We start from the raw sequence: 12,700 nt of genomic DNA on the forward strand, positions 1-12,700 counted from the left end.
ATGACATTTGGACTGAATGTAATGTACAGCAGTGTGAAATGGAGTTGGATGACCTACGTGACTTGCTGTAAGGACACAGACAGTAGAATCCGAGGTGATCATGAGTATGTGGAGGTGAATGTGGGAGACAAGCTGGGACTGTATTGGAGTAGTCATAGTGAGAGGGAACAAATGGTGGATGAAGAGTTTCAGCAGCTGATGGACTGACGCTCAGGTGAGCCATCGGAAACTGAGCAAGTGACCACCATCTAATAGGACAGAGAAACTGATCCATCAGCCTGAAACTGACTGACCATGTGGCTGTCAGTGACTCCAACACAAGTGAATGGAAACATTGCTCAGAGCCTGTTTCTGTAACATTCAACACAACCAGGAAATGGAAAGTGAATAATTAGCTGAAAACAAGGCCACTGCTCTGTTAGAGTCAAAATCATTCAATGTTCAGTCACTGAATATTCTAATCTGCAGAAAGGAATCTCCCAGAATCACAGCAGAGGGAGAAAACAAGCTTGGCAGAGCCAGAATGAAGCCACCGCCTGCATCACAACAGCTCAGAACAAAGAGGCTGAATTCTCCACCAACTGACAAGCAATACAGATACTGTCAGAGTTACAGATCGAGTACAGAACTATTCAGGAAACAGACTTACCAGATATACTGGTCGGTGGGGTGTGCCAGAAATCCATGAAATAGCTTTGTGATGTGCCGTTTTCTCGTTGAGAAATGATTCTTTGTTTTCGCTGAGAAGAGCGGATGTGTAGTTCACTGATCACTAGATTTACAGACAAAGGAAACCTGATCAAGGACTCACAGGTCAATTACACTGTTAGTGACAGTCCATCGCACACAACAGCCTGTTACACAGAGAACAGAACAGATTCTAGTTTAACAGAGAGTCTCACATGAACATCTGCTGCTTTAATAAAAATGGTACCTGTTTGAAGAAAAGGAACATATCACCAATACAGCGAGACTTTTAAACTGCCCAATGTAACTGCGGAGTTTTTAACCAATTCAGTGATCACTGTTTCTATGTATTTTGAAGCTATTTTGAGCAGTGTATGTATCATGGGTCGGTGTGGAGTTGCTGGACCAGGGACCTGTTTCCACACTGGAGGGATTCTATTCAATACAATTGTCAACCTGTCCCACAGCAAGGCCTGAGGGGAGTCTGTACTGGGGAGTGGTTGTGTCCCACAGCAGGATAGGTAAGGCCCGAGAGGACATTGCACCAGGCATGGGTTGTGTCCCACAGCAGGGTGGGTAAGGCCCAAGGGGTCTCTGTACCATGAGGGGTTGTGTCCCACAGCAAGATGGGGAAAGCCCAAGGGGAGTCTGTAGTGGGGAGTGGTTGAGTCCCACAGCAGGATAGGTAAGGCCCCAGAGGAGATTGCACCAGGCAGGGGTTGTGCCCCACAGCAGGATGGTTAAGGCCAGTCGAGAGTCTGTACCGGGGAGGGGTTGTGTCTCACAGCAGGACGGGTGAGGCCCAAGGGGAGTCTGTACCGAGGAGGGTGTGCGATCCAAAGCAGGACAGGTAAGGCTCAAGGGTAGACTGTACCGGGGAGGGGTTGTGTCCCACAGCAAGATGGGTAAGGCCCGAGGACAGTCTGTACCACGGAGGGGATGTGTCCCACAGCAGGATGGGTAAGGCCCGAGGGGAATCTGCACCAGGGAGGGGTTGTGTCTCACAGCAGGATGGGTAAGGCCCGAGGGGAATCTGCACCAGGGAGGGGTTGTGTCTCACAGCAGGATGGGTAAGGCCCGAGGGGAATCTGCACCAGGGAGGGGTTGTGTCCCACAGCAGGATGTGGAACGCCCGAGGGGAGTCTGTATCGGGGATGGGTCATGTCCCACTGCAGGATGGTTAAGGTCAAAGGGTAATCTGTACCGGGGAGAGTATGCGTCCCAATGTAGGATGGGTAAGGCTCAAGAGTAGACTGTACCGGGGAGGAGTTCGGTCCCACAGCAAGATGGGTAAGGCCCGAGGACAGTCTGTACTGGGGATGGAATGTGTTCCACAGCAGGATAGGTAAGGCCAGAGGGAAAACTGTACCCAAGTGGGGTTGTGTCCAACAGCAGGATGGGCATGGCTCAAGATTAGACTTTACCAGTAAGGAGTTCAGTCCCACAGCAGGATTGGTAAAGCCAAAGGGGAGTCTGTATCAGGGAGGTGTTGTGTCCCACAGAAGAATGGGTTCGGCCCGAGGGTCATCTGTACCGGTGAGGGATTGTGTCCCACTTCAAGATGGTTAAGGCCTAAAGGGCAGTCTGCACCGGGGAGGGGTTGTGTCCCACAGCAGGATGGGTATGTACCAAGGGGAGTCTGTACCAGGGAGGTGTTGTGTCCCACTTCAAGAAGGGTAAGGCCCGAAAGATTCAGTACTGGAGCGGTATTGTTTCCCACAGCGGGATAGGTAAGCCCGCGGGGAATCTGTACCGGGGAGGGGTTGTGTCCCACAGCAGAATGGGTAAGGCCTGAGGAGTGACCGAGAGCAAAGATTCACGTAGGGAGCTGAGGGGCAACATTTTCCACAGAGGACGGTTCATATACGGAATGGACTGCCAGGGGCACATGGGAGAAACAAGAACAATTACAACATGGAAAAGACATTTGGGCAGGAACGTGGAGGGGAGAAGGTTTGAAGGGCCATGGGCCAAACGCAGGGAAATGCAACTCATTCAGTTCAGGAAACCTGGACAGCATTGATGACTTCGGCCAAAGAGTCATGCAGCACAGAAACAGACCCTATGTCTTGGGTTATTGGGGGAGTGGACTATCGTGACAAGACATGTTGTCGAGACTGAAGTAAGTTAGAGAGGTATGAATGGTAGTCTGGACTGGAGCAGGTTTCAAATGTGTGAAGTGATTGGTGAGAGGGGAGGAAAGTACAGAGATAGGAACTGTTTTTGGCATTAGAATGATTAAAGACACTGATCCACAAGACAAGCCATAGATACAGTGTGGGAGAGGGAACACAGAACAGAACATTCCCAGACAGCATTCCCACCCTCTCGTGGAAGGTCTGCTTTCCCCTCTTTTGTACTGATGCTCACTAAGACAGCACAGGCTTGGATTGATAACTGTGACACTCCCGATGTACAACAAAACTTACAAAGGCGGTGACTGAACCTGGGGTGTGTCTATACTGTGCTCCCCCTTCAGCACTACAGGTAAGTCATGTCCTGTTAACTGATGTTTGGAGCCCTCTCATTGCTCTCTGCTTTGTGCACTGTGAGTGATCTTACCCCACTGCAGGATTTATTGAAGGCTCCAGATCTCCCTGCCCTGTGTCTCTCTGGCTGACAAACCATCTTCAATGAGGGATGGATGAGACACCCAGCAGCTGGGAAATCTATCAGATCAGGACCTTCCTGAGTACCTACAGACAGATAAACAGAATGGGAAATTAGACTGATGCAGTGAGGGCTACACATGTCAAATGGCACTGAGTCCCACAGAAATCTGGAACATCCCAGTCTCCATCGTCTATCTGGAGTGGAGAATTCTGTTGGCTCATGATCTGGAGTAGTTGCAAGAGCGAGGTACATTGACAGAGGCAGCGATTAGACTCACACAGTGAGGGATACCACATGGAGAGATACAAAGTGATATCACCAGAGTGCAAGATCAAACAATTGTGCAGGAAGAAAGGGTTTTGATTTATGTTGCACTGGGATGCGCAACCTCTGAGCAGGCGAAGTGATGGCCTAGTGGTATTATTGTGAGACAATTTATCCAGAAACTCAGCAAATGTTCACTGGACACAGGTTCAAATCCCACCATTGCAAATGATTGAATGTGAAGTAAATGCTTCAAAAAAAGATGTAATTAAAAACCTGAGAGTATTAAACAATTGCTGATGTTAAGAAAAATCCACCGGGTGCATTCATGTCTTTAGTGAAGTGATCTCAGGTGGGTCTTTCCTCCGATTGTCCTCGACCCCGATAGCCCCGCCCTCCTGCTCATTGACCTTCTCAAAATGAGGCCCGCGCTCCCTTTTCCCTCAAACAAATGGCGGCCGTGACCCTGGGCCGCTTTCCAGACAGAGACCATCATCTCCTTATACGGGTCTGGAGGGTCTTTTTCGGATTTTTTTCACCTATATCCGCGTCTTTTGAATTCTCTCCGCTCCTTTCTCCCAGTGAGTCTCCCACACGCCTCGCTCTGAAGCCGATCGTAGCCGCACCCGGAGAAAGCTGTTCCATGACTCGCCGTGTCCTGGTTAATGGGACACTGCGCATGCTCTTCATAGAAACCAAACTGCGCGTGCGTCGGAGGTTGTCAGTGAGTTCATAGAGAATATTCATATCTACACAGAATCACGGGGGAAATATTCGACATTAACAATTGCTCTGTGAGTTACAGTCATTGAGATGGTTAATATGCAAATAGGTTGTTTGGTCCAACTTAACCATACCAGCCAGGTATGTAAATTACCAATCGTTCTGGGAGTTTGAAAATAAGTTTGTTAGTCGAGTTGTGTAAATCGATTGGAAATATGTTCATTGTCAGATTTACATCTGAACTATTTCTTTAAAACCTCACATTGGTTTATGAGAGGTGTTTAATGCTCCGCTATGCCGTGACACTGATCAATCCTGCAAAGCAGTTGGCTTTCTGACCAATCCTGAAGCGTTCACTCCAGAGAATGCATTGGGCCCGCTCCTCACTCACTCTGGTTGGAGGACCGGCCGCTGCTCGGTCCTTCAGTTCCGCCCCTTCCTTCCAAAAGCAGAGGTGATTCAGGTGCAGTTAAGCAACAGAAACATTAAGGGACAAGGGAAGTTGGAGTCGATGCCTTGTGATGCAGGGAAAATATCCCGAATCTTGGACTGAGAGACCGGCGTTCAATTCACAGGTAGTGCAGGTGTGTGTAAAAACAACTTTGAACAGGTTCATGAGGGAAAATAAGGGAAGTCAGGAACCGAGTAAAAACAATAGAAAACCCATACAATGTGGTGGTGCTCTCAATAGTCAGATGATTTTAGTCTTTACCAAGTGTTTCAGGGTCCCAATACAGTCTGGTCCACTCCTCCTTGTGCACATATACCACGATTGTGGGGTAAAGTGTTGTGGTGGGATATAAAGGTGCTTTTCTAGAACTCATTTGGTTTTGGAGTTAAAAATGGGTGAGAAAGAGTAGGGTTTTGGATGGAGTTACTTGTTCCCCTCCTGCTGCAGCATCTCATTACTGCCCTGACTCTACCTCGTACATGTTTGGTAGAGATCACTGTCATTTCATCAGCCCACAATACAAGATCCGTCACTCTGTTTAAGACAGCAGAAATCTCTTTTAGCACCATAGTCATGACATGCATGAACCTGTTGCAGTGCTTCAAACTCCATGACAGACTCAGTCTGGAACCTCCTCTATCCTTAAGACTTTATGCACTGCTTGCACTTTTCCATTTCCCCTTTGCACATTCCCTTTCCAACCCACCCCACCTGTATCATTCCACAGTTGGAGCTGTCAAGGGCAGAAGTCTGTGGAATAGCCTCCCTAACCTTCTCTATCTTCCTTTTAAGATGTATTTTAAAAACATTCTCTTTAATCAGTGTTTTGATCATCCATGAAGCACCTTAGGAGATTTGCCATTGTGAAAGTTCCATACAATGCAAGAAGTTGTTATTGCCATACATTAGGAGAAACAGGAATGATGTAGTCAAAATTCTAACAAGAAAGTCACTGATAGGCGCAATGTATAGGCCACCAAATAATTACATCACATTGGCATGGGCAATAAACAAATAAATAACTAATGCCTGTACAAATGGTACAGCTATTATCGTCGGTGATTTTAATCTACATGTAGATTGGTCAAACCAGCTCAGTCAAGGTAGCCTTGAGGAGTTCACTAAGTGTCATGATAGTTTTCTTGAACAGTATGAAATGGAACTGACAAGGGAGCAAGCTATCCAAGATCTGGCCCTGTGCAATGAGGTAGGAATAATTAATGACTTCAGACTTAGGGATCCCCTGGGAAGAAGCGATCACCGTATGGTTGAATTAGAATACATATGGAGAGTGTGAAGATAAAATCTAATAACTGGGTCCTGTGCTTGAACACTGGGAACTACAATTGAATGAGAGAGAATCTGGATAATGTAGACTGTAAACAAAAATTTTATGGTGGGAAGTTGATGAGCAGTGGAAGATTTTCAAAGACATTTTACAAAGTGCTCAGCAAAGATATATTCCAGTGAAAAGGAAGGACTGTATGAAAAGGTATACTCGGCAATGGGTATCTAAGGAAAGTGATCAAATTAGACCCTAAGAACATAAGACATAGGAGTGGAAGTAAGGCCATTTGGCCCATTGAGTCCACTCCGCCATTTAATCATGGCTGATGGGCATTTCAACTCCACTCACCCGCATTCTCCCCGTAGCCCTTAATTCCTTGTGACATCAAGAATATATCAATCTCTGCCTTGAAGACATTTAGCGTCCCAGCCTCCACTGCACTCCGTGGCAATGAATTCCACAGGCCCACAACTCTCTGGCTGAAGAAATGTCTCCACATTACTTTTCTGAATTTACCCCCTCTAATTCTAAGGCTGTGCCCACCGGTCCTAATCTCCTCACCTAACGGAAACAATTTCCTAGCATCCACCCTTTCCAAAACATGTATTATCTTGTAAGTTTCTATTAGATCTCCCCTTAACCTTCTAAACTCCAATGAATACAATCCCAGGATCCTCAGCCTATCCTCATATGCTAAACCTGTCATTCCAGGGATCATCCATGTGAATCTCCGCTGGACACGCTCCAGTGCCAGTATGTCCTTCCTGAGGTATGGGGACCAAAACTGGACACAGTACGCCAAATGGGGCCTAACCAGAGCTTTGTAAAATCTCAGTAGCGCATCGCTGCTTTTATATTCCAACCCTCTTGAGAGAAATGACAACATTGCATTCGCTTTCTTAATCATGGACTCAACCTGCATGTTTACCTTTAGAGAATCCTCGACTAGCACTCCCAGATCCCTTTGTACTTTGGCTTTATGAATTTTCTCACCGTTTACAAGGTAGTCCATGCTTGTATTCTTTTTTCCAAAGTGCAAGACCTCGCATTTGTTCACGTTGAATTTCATCAGCCATTTCCTGGACCACTCTCCTCAGTACTAACTGCCTGTCCATCTAACTTCGTATCATTGGCAAACTTCGCTAGAATGCCCCCAGTCCCTTCATCTGGATAATTAATATATAACATGACCACGCAGGTAACCATGCCTGGGATCCAATCAACGACATGTCCAGCAGTAACTTCAGTGCATTTGCCGAATGGGCAGACTGTTCAAGTGCAAGGAGTTATCCAAGCAGCTCAGTCCTCAGTCATACAGTCCCCTCCAGTTCAGACTGTTCAGATCTCTACTATATCTGAATGTGAGGACTCCAAGCAATCTGTGGATAGCATAACTGGCTCTCAGAAACATAGAGAAATTCTATCGAGACGGCCTTCATTCAGGAAAATCCTGAATAAACTTTCTTCTGATCCCCTGGTGTACCAAGAAATTGATGAGGAAAAATCAGAAGAAGAGTCTGTCTCAACTGTTACTACAATGACGATGCAGACACCCATCTATCAGACTATCAGCAGACAATTCATTGCTATCACACAGCGGGGGAGCAATTCAGCTGGCCAGCAATGGTTCAGATGGAGTGCAAGGACTCCAGACACTAACAATGACCAACGCAGCTACAGCCAAGGTTGGAGCAGCCATTGTACAGTATGCACAGAGCCCTGATGGACAGCAAATCTTTGTTGAAAATGTGTTGCTGGAAAAGCGCAGCAGGTCAGGTAGCATCCAAGGAACAGGAGAATCGACGTTTCGGGCATAAGCCCTTCTTCAGGAATCAGGCAGCATCCAAGGAACAGGAGAATCGACGTTTTGGGCATAAGCCCTTCTGTGCCAGGCAGCCAAGTGCTTGTACGAGGTGCTGCTGAAGATGTCCAAACCTATAAGATCCGTAAAACTCCTAACTCCACTGCTGGCCAGGGAATGGTTATGGCATCTTCACCAGTCCTGCAAAGCCAGTCCCAGAATGCTGAAGAAACCACTCATAAATGTGAAATCTGCCTCATGAAAAACAGGGAAGCAGCTCGAGAGTGCTGTCGCAAGAAGAAAGAGTATGTGAAATGCTTGGAGAATCGGGTTGCTATTCTGGAAAATCAAATTTGAAAGAGAAGGTGTACAAAGTGGCCAAAAACAGCATGAAACTAGAACTGGGAAAATGGTAAAGGTCAACTGAAAGCCACAAAAGAGCTATAAAGAAAAGTAATATAGAACATGAGAAAAATAAACTAGCACAGACTATAAAGACAGAGAGCAAAAGTTTATATAAATATATATAATGAGAAAAGAATGGCTAAAGTAAATGTTGGTCCTTTGGAAAATGAGAAGCATTTAGTTATGGGATATCACAGTGGAGGATGCTAATATCTTTCCGGTAACTAGCAAAGAGACAAAGGTAGGTGAGGATTTGGAAACTATCATTATTACGGAACAGCTAGTTTTGGACTGTTTGGAGGTAATTGAGCTAATGATAGAAAAGTCTCCTGACCTTGATGGAATGCCTCCCAGGGTACGAAAAGAGATGCCAGGAAAAATAGCAAATGCACTGGCAGTAATTTTCTAAAATTCACTGGACTCTGTGGCAGTCCCAGCAGATTGGAAAACAGCAAAAGTGACACCACTGTTTTAAAAAGGAGGTGGACAAAAAGTGGGGAATTATATACCAGTTAGTTTATTCTCTGTAGTGGGAAAGATGCTTGGGTCTATTATCAAGGAAGAAATAACAGGGAATCTCGATAGAAATTGTCCATTGTACAGATGCAGTATGGGTTCATGAAGGGCAGGTCATGCTTGACCAATCTTTTGGAATTCTATGAAGACATTTCAAGCAAGGTGGACAACGGAGACCCAGTGGATGTAGTGTTCCTGGATTTCCAAAAGACCATCAACAAGGTGCTGTGCAAGAGGCTGTTGCACAATATAAGGGTGCATGGCGTTAGCGGTAGAGTATTAGCATGGATAGAAGATTGGTAAACTAATAGGAAGCAAACTGTTGGGGACAAATGAGTATTATTCTTGCTGACAATCATTGACACGTCGTGTGCCTCAGGGATCAGTGTTGGGACTGCAATTATTTACAACTGATACAGATGATTTGGAGTTGGAACTACATGTAGGGTGTCAAAGTTTGCATGTGACACCAAGATGATTAGCAGGACAAAGTGAGCGGAGGACTGTGAAACTTTGCAGAGCAACAAAGATACATTTGAGTGAGTGGGTAATGGTCTGTCAAATTAAATAGAATGTTTGTAAGTATAAAGTTTATACTCTTTGGTTGTAGTAACATTTAAAAATAAAATCACTTGAATGTTAAAAAGTTGCATCATTTGCTCTGCAGAGTGACCTGAGCATCCTTCTGCATGAAGGTTGGTCACCAGGTACAACAATCAGTTCAGAAAGCAAATGGAATTTTGTCCTTCGTTGCTGAAAGGAATGTGTTTAAAGGCAGAGGTTATGTTCCAGCTGTATTTGAGTGCTGGTGAGACCACCCCTGGAGTACTGCATGTAGTTTTTGTCGTCTTACTTGAGAAAGGATGTACTGGCACGAGAGAGGGTGCAGAGGAGGTTAATTAGGTTGATCCCAGAGTTGAGGGGTCTGGCTTAAGAGAGACTGAGTAGATTGGGATTATATTCATTGGAATTCAGAAGAATGGAAAGATATAAAATAATGAATGGAATGGATAAAATAGAAATAGAGAGATGTTTCCACTGGCAGGTGAAGCAAGGACAAGAGAGCATCATCGCAAGATTAGAGGCAGCAAATTTAAGACTGAATTGAGCAGGAACTTCTTGACCTCGATGGAATTCATTGCCCAGGGAAGTAGTTGATGCTAGTTCAGTAAATGTTTTTAAAGCTAGGTTAGATTTTTAAAAACGTAATTAATTAATGGACACAGTGAGAACGTGGGTAAATGGTTCTGTGTCCACGAAATGATCAGCCATGATCTTATTGAATGGCAGAGCAGGCTCGAAGGGCAGGAAGGCCTTCTCCTGTTCCTAGTTCTTCTGTTATACATCCCTCCCTCATTCGTGACTTGGAGGTGTTGGTGTTGGATTGGGATGGACAAAAGTAAAATTCACAGAACACCAGGTTATTGGTCAACAGGATTATTTGGAAGCTTCTTCATCAGGTGGTTTTGAGATGCTGTTGTGTCATTTTTAACTCTTGTAACTCATGACCAGCAACAAAAGCCACGACGCAATCCGTATGCTCCAGCCAACAATGGGTCCCAGGTGATTGATGTCAGAGGCGGACCAATGGAAAGGCAGGGACGGCGCTGGAGGACCTGGCGGGGCAGTTGGTCCTCCGATCAATCAGGATGAATGAGGGGCGGGAGTAGACTATACCACGTGATCATCCTCGCGGTCGGTTCGGGATGTGTGGACGGAGAGCCGTTGGTAAAGATAGAAATAAACAGCAGCAAGCGGGAGGGAAATGGTGTTGGTATGGGTTGAGAGGGTTCATAGTCATTTGGTGCACATCGGAAAATACAAATTTGAAACTTAGTCCCGTTTTTGCAGTAAACGGGACAATGCCTCATCTCGCGATTGACTCGAGTAAGCGCCACCATCTTTATTCGGGGCAACGATTCACTGGACTCGTGCAGCCGCCAGCTTTGTAGGGGGCAAAGTTCAGCGGGAGGCATGTGCAGCCTTCTCTGGTAGACAGTCATAGGGCAGGATTTACACAGAGCATATTCACACCCAGAGAAATGGATTTTTTTCTGGATTTGTTTTGTCATTCGTTTAAATGATTTGGATGTGAACAGAGGCGGTATAGTTAGTAAGTTTGCAGGTGACACCAAAATTGGAGGTATTGTGGACAGTGATAACGGGTATTTCAGAGTACAATGGGATATTGATCGGATGGAACAATGGGCTAGGAGTGCCAGATAGGGTTTAATTTAGATAAATGTGAGGTGCTGCATTTTAGAAAAGCAAATCAGAGCAGGACTCACACATTGAATTGTAAGGTCATGGAGAGTCTTGCTGAACAAAGAGACCTTGGAATGCAGGTTCATAGTTCCTTGAAAGTAGCGTCGCAGGTCGATAGGATAGCGAAAAAGGCATTTCGTATGCTTCCCATTATTGGTCAGAGCATTGAGTAAAGGAGCTGGACAGGACATTGGTTAGGTCACTTTTGGAATATTGTGTGCGGTTCTGGTCTCCCTCCTTTCAGAAGGAGGCACTGAAACTTGAAAGGTTTGAGAATTGATTTTCAAGGATGTTGCCAGCGTTGGAGGATTTGAGTTGCAGGGAGAGGCATGATAGGCTGGGGCCATTTTCGCTGCAGTGTTATAGGCTGAGGTGTGATGTTTTAGAGGCTTACAAAAATCGTGAGGGACATGGATACCGTAACTAGACAAGGGTTGGTGGAGCATAGAACTAGAGGATAGAGGTTTAGGGTGGGGGGTGGAGGGGAATTTAAAAGGAGCCTAAAGGGCAACTAAAATTGTAACATTTCAAAGGCATTTGAATAGGAAGTGTTCAGAGGGATGTTGGCCAAGTGCTGGCAAATGCGAATACGTTAGGTTAGAATACTTGGTTGGCACAGATGGGTTGGACTGAAGAGTCTGTTTCTGTGCTGGACATCTCTGACTGTGGGATCATAAAAGTGAACATTGCTCTGATTCATCTCTGGGCTCTTTGATGTCCACTTGTTTGTTAGCTTCCTCAGTCTCTCGTGTGTATTTTTGCTCTGTGTAGTATTTTACTATTACGTTCACAGACCTCTTTGTAAATGAATTGTCCACTGCTGCCCGGCTCCTGACCATATGCCCCATTATCAGGTTATTTTTTCCACAATATCTTTGACAGTCAAGAGTTCTTTTTTCCAATAAGTGAGTGGATTTTCCTTCCATTTCTGCCAGTCAAATTCTGCACCATTTTCATTCCCTATAAATCATATTGCACTCCCTGAAACATGATGTGTATTTCTCCTTCCACAGATACCAGTGATCAAGGCCAAAGCTCTCTTGCCTGTTGAGAAGATGATGTTTGACTTATTTGTACTGCTGCAGTTTGTATGGTGAAGGTGCTCCCACGACGTGGTTGGGTAGGAGATATTACAGATTATTCACTCAGAGATAGTGAAGAGTAGAAGATATCTGTACAAATCAACACATTTTTAATTTCACAAAAATATTGAGAACTTTTGACATAAGACCACAGATGGAGAATATTATATCCGGTGACCAAAACCATTACCAAATAAGCAATTTTTCAGGAATGACTTCAAGGAAGAAAGCAGATCTTAGATGGTAGGAATTCCAGACCATTTTGCCTTGGAATCTATAGAAACAGTCACACAGCTGAACCCAAAAATAAACACATCATTGAGAGTCTGAACTAAAATGAGTTGTTGAGATGTGAAAGGGTGTGTGGTGCAGGAAGATAGGAATGATTACAGCCAGGAATTAAGTCAAGGGTGTGAAAGTAAATTGCTGTTGCTTATAAATGGGAGCATTTTGATGGATCAGCAGGTACAAGTGAATACTTGGGCGGTAGAGTTCTCAATATTCTGAAGATTATAGGGAGGGTGATTGTGGGATGCTGGTCAGGAGTGGGTTTAGATAATGAAAGAGAGTTTCAGTAAATGAGCTGAGACTGTGGTGAGGTCAGG

General features: G+C 45.1%; 1 long non-coding RNA gene and 1 pseudogene across 1 annotated transcript in view; one reads left to right on the top strand and one right to left on the bottom strand.

The window, feature by feature from the left end:
- Nucleotides 1–4,213, bottom strand: part of LOC140458919 (uncharacterized) — an 81,158-nt gene extending 76,945 nt beyond the window's left edge. The window contains exons 1-3 of the long non-coding RNA XR_011953745.1: nucleotides 3,841–4,213; nucleotides 3,250–3,383; nucleotides 650–772 (exon numbers count right to left, since the gene is read on the bottom strand). This is a non-coding gene — a long non-coding RNA (uncharacterized lncRNA). The remainder of the gene's footprint in view (nucleotides 1–649; nucleotides 773–3,249; nucleotides 3,384–3,840) is intronic.
- Nucleotides 4,214–7,119: 2,906 nt separating this feature from the next.
- LOC140458918 (cyclic AMP-responsive element-binding protein 1-like) lies at nucleotides 7,120–8,249 on the top strand (annotated as a pseudogene).
- Nucleotides 8,250–12,700: the final 4,451 nt, after the last annotated feature.

The sequence above is a fragment of the Chiloscyllium punctatum genome, chromosome 34 (assembly GCF_047496795.1).
Source record: "Chiloscyllium punctatum isolate Juve2018m chromosome 34, sChiPun1.3, whole genome shotgun sequence".
In the NCBI taxonomy this organism is placed as follows: Eukaryota; Metazoa; Chordata; class Chondrichthyes; order Orectolobiformes; family Hemiscylliidae; genus Chiloscyllium; species Chiloscyllium punctatum.